The following is a 12,328-nucleotide window of genomic DNA, read 5'->3' on the forward strand; positions in this document are numbered from 1 at the left end:
AGAAATTTGCACCAAGGCAGAAATGAAGCTTCTAGAGAATTCACTTGTTCCTCTATATAACAATCTGTTTTATTGAAAATGTGTCTCTGATTCTTTTTTTCAGTATAATTATGTCCTGATGGACCTTTGAATCTTTACCCCCCGATAGATTTAGGAAATAAGATTATCTGGAAATAGAGCATAGTTCTCTGAGTTACTGAATTGAATCACTTCAATCTTTAATATCTCAGATTTAAAACCAATGAACAGGCAAAAGAAATGTTTGCCACTTATTTCCCTCACACAAAGAGCTATATGAGAAAGGGCATAGTGCTGCCCTTTGGCCATTTTGGCAGCAAAGCAAACACTGAGACATGCAAACCCTTAGAGAAAAAGGGAACTATATACTGTAAAGGCAAAAAAGAAAGAGAAAATAAGAAGAGAAAGAAATCCCAATGTATGGGTTAACTAATTAGTTGAAAATACTGCAACAGTTCATTGGGCAATTTTGTAATCAGATGAGCCCAAGGGATGAATATGATCGAGTTTATACCAGTTCATTTTCTTTGAATGCAGCTGTATACAATGCCCCAGGAGATTCTAAAGGCAATGAAACTACAGCGACTCTTTTGATTAATAACATATTCAATCCCTAAAACCTATGACCAGAAACACATATTGTTATGCCTTCAAGGGTATCCATAGAAGCTAGAGTCTCTTCTGGAGAGAGAATGAAGTAGCTGATACCCTCTTATGAATGAATGGCCATCTTAATTATGTTTGCCTTCTTAAAGATGGTCTTTTAAAAGTTTTTTTTTTTTATTTTTTTCTTTGTACATAGGTTCATAGGGTTAAAATATACTCTGATTGCCGTAATTGTAATTTCTCCCCGAGTGATTTTATAGCTAACAAGGGAACATTAGCACCCAGTGATTCCTTGCTGAAATAGTCTATTTAAAGATACTTGCTTCAATTGAATCTTTTTTTTAATGCTTCATTCCATTATTTTATTAGGGAGAAATTTGCACCAAGCCAGAACTGGAGCTTCCAAAGTATTTACTTGTCCTTCTATTTCTTTTTTCCTGGGAGTCATAAGCCTCTGCTGAACACAGCCCAGATGGATATAAGGGAAGCAATTATGACTAAAAACATGATGGAAATTTGGAGAGCTGCAGAACATCCACAAATACCAAGGACTCTTGTTAAGGTTCTAATCCTACACTCACAGTATGACTTCTTTCTTAAGGTTGTCTATCTTCTAGTAATAACTGTTATTAAATACATGTATTTAACCAACCCTTGTGTAGCACACAGGCATAGTTTCATTTTTCTGCTTGAACATTATTTGCTACATTTTGGTTAGACACAGAACATCTAACATCATCCCACAATTCCTTTCCCTTTAGGTGAAGAAAATTTAGTTTTTAAATGTCACAAAAAATGAAGTAAATAATATGATTTTGCTTAGCAGTGTCTGACATATAAAATAGATGTAAATGTCCATCTCTTTCATCCTCTTTCTAAAGCCAACCTTGAGAGAGGGGAGAAAAACCTGTGGTAAAAAATTTAAAAATTTTTACAAATTAAACCAATCTATTTTTCTTCCAATATTTTTGACAGATAAGGAAAAGGAATCTAAATCAAAGTAATTAAAGTGTAATATGTTCAGTGAATATATTCCTTTGGAGCTAGATTGTTTTGTTCTGTAGTATCCACATTGTGTGAAAAATGGCAATTATAACTCATGCAGGCTTTAAAATGGACTATTTATCCATTTATCTTTGGGAGAATGAGAGCTAAAAGACAAAACAGGAACTTGAGATCAATGGTGGCTAAATAATTAATAGATGGCTGCAAAACAAATATTTATGCAGAAGCAGTCAAAGCAATACAAGGAAATGTAAAAGGACAAAGGAGGTAGCATGGTAATAGTTAAGAGGAAGAGTTTTGTCTCCCATAAATATTGCAGCTTCTAAATAGCTTTTGAAGGCTAGAGCTCAATGCCACAACTCTTGTTCAGAGCAATGCTGGGTTATTAGTAAAGCACTGAACACCTACAAACAGCCATTTATCATAGATGGTATCAGCATATGATTTGATTGTGTATAAAATCATGTATAAGTTCTCTTTTAAGAAAGGTTAAATGTGCAAACCAACAAGAATAAGTGTACAGCTTGGTGAATGTTCAAAAGTATCAAGGAGAAGTGAAAAGTTCTATCAAGACTCAGAAAAAGGATAAACTGTACATGGCTAGAGGAGTTCAAAGAATAAATGAGAAAGTAGCATATGAACAGTGGACTATGTCCTAGGAATGGAAAGAGAAAGAAGAGAACAGAAAAGAGCTTTCCAACAGAGGACAGCAGTGTAAATCAAGATAGTGATGTTGGAAAGCAAACAAATTGTGAAGGAATTGGGGTCACTACACAGACAGGAGAGCTATCAGAGATAGGCTAGAAAGGAAAGTGGGAGCTAGAACATATACAAGGAGTTGTTTTTCTTTCTTTTTCCTTTTCTTTTCTTTTCCTTTTCATTTTTTTCCTTCCTTTTCTTTCCTTTCTCTTTCTTTCCTTTTTCTCTTTCTTTCTTTTACTTTTTTCTTTTCTTTTCTTTCTTTCTTTCTTTCTTTTTTTTTTTTTTTTTTTTTTTTTGGCAATTTGGAGTCTTTCCAGTTACAACTGCCATACAACAAACTAACCCCAAATGCAGCAGCTTAAAGTAACCATTTTATTAAGCTCATGGATTCTAAGGTCAGTTATTCATACAGGATACAGAGGGGATGGCTTAATTCTGCACCACAATGTCTGGAGTCTCTTGTGAGAAGACTTGAAGACTCGGGTGACTCCTCAACTGAGACTGTATCACCTGAAATCTTGTTCACTCCTAGGTCTGGCACCTGGACTGGGATTACTCAAAGTACAAGGCTGTGGCTTGGCTTCCTCACACACTGACCTCTGGGTTGGACTTTTTAGGTGGTATCTCAGGGCTCCAGATGTGAGTATTTCAGCAAATGAGTTGAAAGCTGCATCACATTTTATGCCCCAGCATCATAAGTCACATGGTGTCACTTCTACTGTACTTTATTGATTGAAGCAGTTGCACACATGTGCAGATTCAAGGGACAAGACATGGGCAACATCTCTTGATACTCCAGGGTATAAAGAGTTCTGGGTACACTATTTTAAAATCCTCACAGAAATGCATGCTCAAAAAGTAATCATTAACCACATTTAATAAGCCAAGCCCCTGATCTAAAGGCTTGCCCTTATGAAACTTATCTCTCCAATGGCAAAGCTAAGCCTACTTGCAACTAAGCCTAAGATTCGCCCCAAGAAAACCTCTTTTGTTGCTCAGATGTGGTCTGTATCTCTAAGCCAACTCTGCAAATAAACTCACTACCTTCCCCCCTACGTGGGACATGACTCCCAGGGGTATAAGTCTCCCTGGCAAAGTGGGAAAGGACTCCCAGGAATGAGCCTGACCCTGGCATTGTGGGATTGAGAATGATTTCTTGACCAAAGGGGGAAAAGAAATGAAATAAAGTAAGTTTTCAGTGGCTAAGTGGTTTCAAATAGATTCAAGAGGTCATTTTGGAGGTTATTCCTATGCATTATACAGACATTGCATTTTAGTTTCTAGTGTATTAGAATAGCTAGAAGAAAATACCTGAAACTACTGAATTGTAATGCAGTAGCATTTTTTCTTGATGATGATTGTATAACTATATAGCTTTTATCATGTGACTGTGTGTTCCAGTTTGCTAATGCTGCTGTTAAGCAAAATACCAGAAATGGATTGGCTTTTATAAAGGGGGTTTATTAGGTTACAAACTTACAGTCTGAAGGCCATGAAAATGTCCAAATTAAGGCATCTACTAAAGTATACCTTCAGCAAAGGAAGGCCAATTTGTCCAGAAAAACTCTGTTAGCTGGGAAGGCACGTGGCCGGCGTCTTCTGATCCTGGATTGTGTTCCAGCTCCTCTTTCAGCTCCTGTGAATTCTTCAAGATGTTGCTCTAGGCAACTCTGGGCTAGTATCTCCAAAGCATCCGCAAAAGTCTGCTTTCAAAGGCTGTCTCCAAAACGTCTCTCTAAGCTGCAGCAGCGAGCTCCTACTGTCTGAGCTCTTACATAGGACTCCAGTGATTAAATCAAGACCCATGCTCCATGGAAATAATCCAATCAAACATTTCACTCACAGTTGATTGAGTCATATCTCCATGGAAACACTCAATCAAAGGGTTCCAACCTAATCAACACTAATAAGTCTGCCCCCACAAGATTGCATCAAAGAACATGCATTTTGGGGGACATAATACATCCAAACCAGCACACTGTGTGATTGTGAAAACCTTGTGACTGACACTCCCTGGATCCGGTGTATGGGCAGATGAGTAACAAAGACAAAAATATATATAAGTAATAGGGGGTATAAGGGATATGTGATGTTTTGGGTGTTCTTTCTTATTTTCTTATTTTTTTTTTATTTTAGTTATTTTGGGGGGGAGTAATGAAAATATTCTAAAATTGAGGTGATGATTACACAACTATATGACAACTGTGAACCATTGATTATATAATTTGGATGGATTATATGCTGTGTGAATGTATTTCAATAAAATTGCATTTAGAAAAGAAAAAAAACAAAAAAGTAAGTATTAAATGAATGAATAAAAAATCTGTGGATAAAACATATTACTCATAAAAATACATTGATAACTGATATCAGGGTAAAGGATTGTTTGGAGTTGGAAGAGAATTAAAATATAGTGTAAACTAGGGTGTTATGAAACCCTCCCTAAAATAAAGAATAGACACTGTACTAGATATTTTTAAAATAGGATTTCTAGTAGTTAAATCAACTCTGCAAGATAAGTTTTATTTTTCCTCTTTCATAAATAAGAAAATAGAAATTAGTAAAAGGTAATTGATTTGTTCAAAGTCATACAGCCAATAAATGGCTGAGACCTGATTTTAAAAATCAAATCTGAATTTTGCTCACATGGTAATTTTATTTTCTATTGAATGTGATGGAAGAGGAAGAGAAGGATTCATTTTAAGATACTTTGTGAGGCTAGAATTGATACGTATATGTAAACAATTAGATTTGGGGGATCAGGGAGAAATGAAGTTGAAAAAGAATAATTGTTTTCAACATTATATAATGAAGCAGATATTGTGGTATCCTTCACAAATAGAAAAGATAGAAAGAAGAACAGATTTGCATTGTTCAGCAGCAGGAAAAGAAAGCAGGACAAGTGACAAGTTCGTAAAGCTCAGTTCAAAATGAAAATGTGAGGCCTTGGTTTAAAAATTAAGAATTTGAAGACAGCAACAGCAGTGCATTAAATCAAATGCAGGGCCCTTTGTGACAGCACAGATTGCATATCTGTGAAACAAGCCCTGAAAAGAAGAGTTCAGTTTGATGTATATTAGATTTAACTGCTGGAGATATAGTGAAGGGGAAGCTACAAAATGGATGGGAATAATGATATGGCTCCTTTACAGATAAGAAGGACAGAATAAGAACATTAGACAAATATAAGTCAAATTCAAGGAAAATTCATTTTAAGAACAGTGTGAAAAGATCTGTGTTAGTTTACGTATCTCTAACGCATGATTATTTAGAACATTTCTTTGGATTCCAAGGAATAGGCAGAGGGAAAATGGCATCTGTTTCAGAGAGCTAGTGATGATCCAGGGGTGGAGAAGTTCCTCTGGAACTGGCTTTACCACTTGCATGTGGTAGACAAAAACTGTTACCTGGGACACAGAAAACTGGACTTCCATGACTCTGTCACTAGCAAGGCAAGTGGCCTTTAATAAGATATTACACCCTACCCTTCTTGGTCTAATATATTCATTAATTACATGATAATTTGGGCTAGATATATCCATTTTACAAATATTTACTGAGTTCCTATTTTTTTCTGGGTACCAAACTTTGCACTAAACACTGTCTCTGATTTCATGGACTTCCCAGTCTGCTAGCACCCATGACACTACCTACATAATACTAAGATTTATTTTAATCACATAAAAAAAAAAAGAAAAAAGAAAAAGGTATTTCAGAAACAGCACAATTAGTCGGACCTAAATGAGACCTCTCTATCTCCCTATTACCGCCTGTGTTAACTTGGTCAAGACAGTTAATCTTTCTGTTTTACATTTTTGAACTTTAAATTGAGGGTAATAGTGCTAACTGCTAAGGGATGTTTAGAGATCCCTAAACACGAAAATATGTGACATGCCTAGCTCACTGTCTGGTGCAAAATACTTCTTACTAAATAAATATTTGTGACTTTTTCACTCCCTAACTCCAACCCCCAGCCCTGAATGTATATTTCAGATTCTCACCCATAGCCCCTCAGTGTTAGAGCCTTCATCAAAATAAGGAGTATTCAGATCACATCATCAGGGCATTTTTTCATTTTGCTTAAAGAGCCATCTACAAAAAGGTTTTTTTGACACTCAAAATTTAAGCTTAGGCTAATTCTTCAAATTTACAATGGATGCTTGTAGTTTCTCTTAGTGTACATTTATTTTAGTTAACATATTTTTGACTCATGGATCTCTTTGAGAATATAAGGGAGTTAAAGTCCTTCTCCATAGAAAAGTGCACATTCACAGAATAGAGAAAACAGTTTCCCTGTGGTCCCAGGCTCCTTGGTCCCCTGAAGTCCATCCGTGAATCTCAGATTAAGAACTCCTTAATAGTCCAAGATGTATTTGCCAATATAGAAGACTCAAACTTCAATTTGAAATTCATGAATAATGAGTGGTTGTGGACCTTGATAAATCATTCTTTACCATTGCTAATATCATGAAGAGAAAACTTTGAATCAATTTGGTTTCACAGACCAAGTATGAATATTGATTTCAGCCCTGCCACATAGCTTTTCTGCATGCTGAGTGAAGAGACTATTCTGTCCACATTCAAGGTGAGGCACATCTTCCCCTGTGATAAAGATGGAAAACAAGGCATAAGGAATGTGGCTGCATCAAACTACATCATAGCCTGCTTCTATACATGTATGCAAAAGATTAGTTAAATAATATTGATACTTCTGCGTGTGGTGATGAGCCCTTATTTCCACAAACTTGAAGCTAGAAGCTATTTGAAGTTTCCAAATCTATCTCAAAGGGCAGATGACTTTAACTTTGATTCTCTATATGTAAAATTCCCTAAATTTTAGATCTAAGACAATGATAATTTATTTTAAATGCTACTATGTAAAAAGCCCATACTCCTGAAAAAAATCAATTCGATGTTTATATATATTTTTTCCATTTATGTAATGCATCTGTCCTAGTCTCAGATTTTATTTCTTTTACATTTTATGCAGTATCTTTTGAGAACTGGTTCATGTAAGATTGCCTAAAACAGATCATGACCACTAAATACAATCCTCAGTCGATTTTAGTTGCATCTTTAGAAGGTATTCCTGATTCATTTTCTTAAAATGTCTGAAAATAATCACAAAAAAGAACATGTGTTAAAGATGTTATTGTGTCATGTGGTTTAATATTTATCAATAATGAATAATATTCATCTGCAAAGATTTTTTGTTTGAGGGTTATATTTTGAAACAACTGTTAAAAATGCATAGCCTAGCTCTACTTTTTGTGAGATTTTAAAGTTTTGATTTTGGTATATACAAATGAAATGTACGAGTTGTCTTCCACACCACCCTCTATGGAAATTATTTAAAACATTTTTAGAGATAGACTTCTACTTGGTAAATAATCAGTTATTTTGAAAGATCCACTTAACTCAAAATGAATTACAGGTAAGTTATAGATGTAATATTTAAATGTCCTGATATCAGTACTTGGAGGTTGTATGTTCAAAAACATTGTTTCATGTCACATAGGAAAATAATTCAATTTTTACTTCTTCGATAAACATCTGAGTGAAGCCCCTAAGCTCACAAATTTAGAATTGGAATTATTACACTGCACCAGAATGAATTAAGTATATATACTATTGAATTCCAAAATGAATAAAAAAAAGAAAGCAGGTTTTTTTTTTAATGTTTATCTTCTACTTCGGGAAGGTAAACCACAAATATTATTTGATACTTGAAGCATCTTCATTCTGCTTAAATGAAGATAACTAATCTGTCACATATATCTGTTTACACACTAGATCTTTGCCTTAAAATAATAATGGCTCACATTCTTTGAAAGCATACTATACACTAGCTATTGGCCAAATGCACTACATGTATAATTTTATTTAATCCTCAAAACATCAGTATGAAGGAAATGATGATGTCTTTTTACAAATGAAGAATATGAGGCTTACAGAAGCTAAACGACACACATTGTTGGAAGAATGAAGATTCGCAAGTACCTCTTCCTGTCTCCAAATTCTGATCTGTTCTCCACATACATTACAAACATCACGGCCTTAAATGACTTTTCTGGTTCTGCAGTTTGTGAAATTTTTCACAAAATTTAAAAACATTGGAATCTTATTATATAAAGACAGCATAGGACTGTAGTTATAAGTGTGGACTATAGGAGAAGACTGCCTGGATTTGATTCTTCACCCCACCGCTCAGTGGTCCAAGTTATTTAAACTCTGTCCTTCAAACTCCATATCCACAAAGCCATCATCATCGTAATACACAGTGGAAAGAAATGAAATCCATTCGACAATACACAGAAATCCCTAAAAAGTGTCCTAGCACATAATAAATATTCAAAATATTTAACTGTTAGTGTGATAACTACTATTATCAAGTGATCTTCATGTAAGTCATATTTCCTTCAAAGAATGGAAATTTTTGTCAGATAGAAATTCTATTTTGTGCGTGCGTTGTTTTTTTTTTTTTTTCATATAATGCATATCCATTATGCGCCAGGAATTCTTCATACATATCATCGCCAAAATGTCATTTTTCGGGGGATGAGCTTATAGTATTAAAAAATCCATTCTATGAAAAACCCAGCCAAAGTCAAGAGAGAGAGAAAAAGAGAGAGAAGAAAAAAGGAAGGAAGGAAGAAAGGGAGGGAGGGAGGAAAGAACAAGAAAACTAAAGAAAAGAAATTAAAATCCTGGAAGCTGGGCACTTACATCACCTCTATGAGAGAAATAATAATGCTTCCTTCACAGATTCACTGCCAACACCTTTTCCTTTATACTGGGCGTATCAAGCTGTTTACCATATGGGTGTTATTTAGCCAATTCAATTGCCCAGGATTGGACTGAATGGCTCCCACACACATGCAAATGTCCACACATTTTGCAACTTGAAAAATCAGATAATACTTATTATTATTCTGGATGAAAGACAAATGTGCTACCTTTCCATTTAATGTTCTAACATTAGCTAGCAAACTTCTTAAGACATTTGTTAAACATCTACAATCTTTGACTATCATCTTCCCAGATTTTTTTGTTTTGTTTTCAAGAAGCTTAAATATTTCATCCAGCCTGATGTGATTTTTCCCTCAAAACGAAGGGTATGATGATTTAAATTAATAGTTATTTGCTTTATTACAAAACTTTGAGGTTCAAAACTTGCACAGGGATCCAAAGTCAATTTCCTAAGGAATGAAATTCATGTTATTTAAATACGATTGCATTGCTATCCTGTACCCTTTGGTAGAACAGGGACCCTATTTTAGCAATCTAGGCCTTCAGTACAAAAAGAGAAAACTAAACTTCTAATAAGTTAATGAGAATGGAATGTAAAAAGACAATGAGCATAAGGTAATGAAAAAGCGTGGTTATTTCAAATGCATCAATTTTAACTTGAGAGGAGACAGAATGTCTAGAACTTATTTGCTAACATTTTATCTTGAATTTGTTAAAAGGGAACATGTTCTTCAAAAGAACTACAGACTCTTAGACTAGGAAAGGACCACATAAATCATATAATTGAAAGTCACTCCCAATGTCAAAATTATCTTTTTTACATCTGCTGTATTTATTGCGTACTTCGTATGGCAGAGTGTAAAGAACTAAAGACCGGCCAACGGCAAGCACATCTCTGATTTAGGTTAAGCCATTTTGCCTTTCAGCTCTGTTTGCCCTTCTGTAAAATCAAATAATCAAGCTGATGACTTCTGAGTCTCTTCAAATCTCTAGAATTTTGCCTTTCTATTTCTGGTAGTGAGACCCTCTTGTATTTTTTGATAGCCTGCTGGAAAACTCAAATTTCAAAAAGGTCCTTGGCTCCCTGTGACATTTGTCCATTGTTTCATTTCCTGCCAGTGACCCAGAGACACTTGATTTACTCCCTCTAGAAAAGTCTTTTGCATATCTGTAACCTGCTATTATGTCCTTCTCCCACTATTCTTCTCTTTTCTAAGCTAAGAAGAAAAAAAAAAAAGAATAGATACTGTCATCTATTTTAATGACAATATATGGGTTGCACTCAGTGAAATATTGAATTTTAGGTATTGAAGATTTGAGCTGCAACATTTGTCAGGGCTGTGTTTTGACCCAGAAAAAAAAACGGCAATTTATTTATTTATTCAAACATCTCATTTTCATACTCCACATAGCCCTCTGATTAATTACTCAGAAACACACAATTAACCAATTATCCTCTTTATGTATTCTCTTTATACCTCCTTATGGCTTTGGCTAAGTCTGCAGTGCTCCTAACACTTCATAGGGGAGCTGGACAACCTAAACTCAGCGCATCTCTCATCACTTCTTACCTCACAGTTTTTGGACAGGCACAGAATTGCCTCTGCCTTCTAAGTCACAAGCTGCTGTTTCCTGGTTTCATTTTCTGATTCAAGCCACCACTTCTCCCTCAAAAGTCCTTTGCTCTCTTCACTAGAATAATTTATACTCGTTCTTTAAGCAAAAACCAAAGCATTGTTCCTCAGGAAGCCTCTCCTGGTTCCTCAAAGCCCAGGATAAATTTTGGGTCCTTCTTATGGCCCCATATTATCCAGTGCAAATATTGTACCATTATACTTGCCAAAGTGATTTGCAAATACCACTTCCATTATATTCTTCTCCACAAGATTATTAACTACTTGAAAGTATGAACTCTTACTCGACTCTATATCCCTCACACCCAGAGTAATGCTAGTAAGTATTTGGTGAACACATGAATAAGTGTAAATTGAATAAGGTAAACTGCAACATGTGATAGATATTTGATCAATCTGTGTAAGAAATACCATTGAGCTGTGCAGATTCTGTAAAAAGGGCATCCAAACAATAAAAAAATAAGCACCTATTTATATTGCCAGATAATTTGACACTTAACTTGAAGAAACATTGTGACACATGGCGGATGTTTATCACAATCATGTAGAATGTTCCAGTTCCAAAGAGCATCACAAGTGATGCAACTTGAAAGTGGGAGGAAAGCTGCCCATCCTTGAAGTCCCCTCCTGAGCTTTGTTGTTGAAAGGGGGTGGAAAATGAGGAGAAACTGTATAGATAATTGTGCATACTTGCCAGGGTAGCTGTGTTCAGACACTTTTTAATCCTGCCAAAGTGGAGGTGGTGCATGGAGCATGGTCTGCAAAACAGCAGATGAGGTTGGTTTGGTCCCCATGGAAACCAGATCTCCCATTGAGAAGTAAACATATTTGGTACTTTTGTAATCAAAACCCATGAAGAAATGAAAAACAATCTCTTTTGATCGTACTTGCATTGTCTTAAGAGGATAGATACTATAAATCAGATTCACTACAGTATAACTTCCAGCTCTACCACAGAATTGAGCAAGTGGCTGAGACGATTTATGCCTCCGTGTAACCATTGACCCGGTAGAAAAAAAGTCACTCATTTAACCTTGAGATTTAGTACTCTAAAGGAGTCTAAGGAAATATTTGTATTCTATATTTTATTGGACATGAAACTTGGTAAAATTACCAACATAGTTGAAGTGTGTTTCTAGGTAAATAATTTTTCGCTCTCAATCTCCAGCATGAGCAAAGACATTTCGGCATCACAAAACTCGCAATGAAAATAATGTTAAAAGAAATTAAATAAATCAGATCTTGGTCATAGCCTATGTGACATCATTTCAATGAACCTTTAGAATGCATGTATTATACTTCTAAGTAACCAGAGAAAGATGGGTTTTAATTCTAATATCTTTATTAGGCAGTCTTTAAAAACTGTTTGGGAAAATCTTAAATCTTGCATTTTGTAATTCTTCCCCTGGACATTACATTTCCATCTGTACAAGTGAAATAATCCTGCAACTATTCTTGCTAGGGTTGGAAATTTTGATTATTGGAAAAAAGGAGACCTATAGTAATAAATAACCAGTATGTAGAAAAATACCCCATGTCCTGCCACAATATGGAATTTTACCATTTTCATGAGTAGACGTAATCTGACTCCACCTATACACTCTGGTTTTTGG

This window comes from Choloepus didactylus, chromosome 1 (assembly GCF_015220235.1).
Source record: "Choloepus didactylus isolate mChoDid1 chromosome 1, mChoDid1.pri, whole genome shotgun sequence".
Lineage (NCBI taxonomy): Eukaryota > Metazoa > Chordata > Mammalia > Pilosa > Megalonychidae > Choloepus > Choloepus didactylus.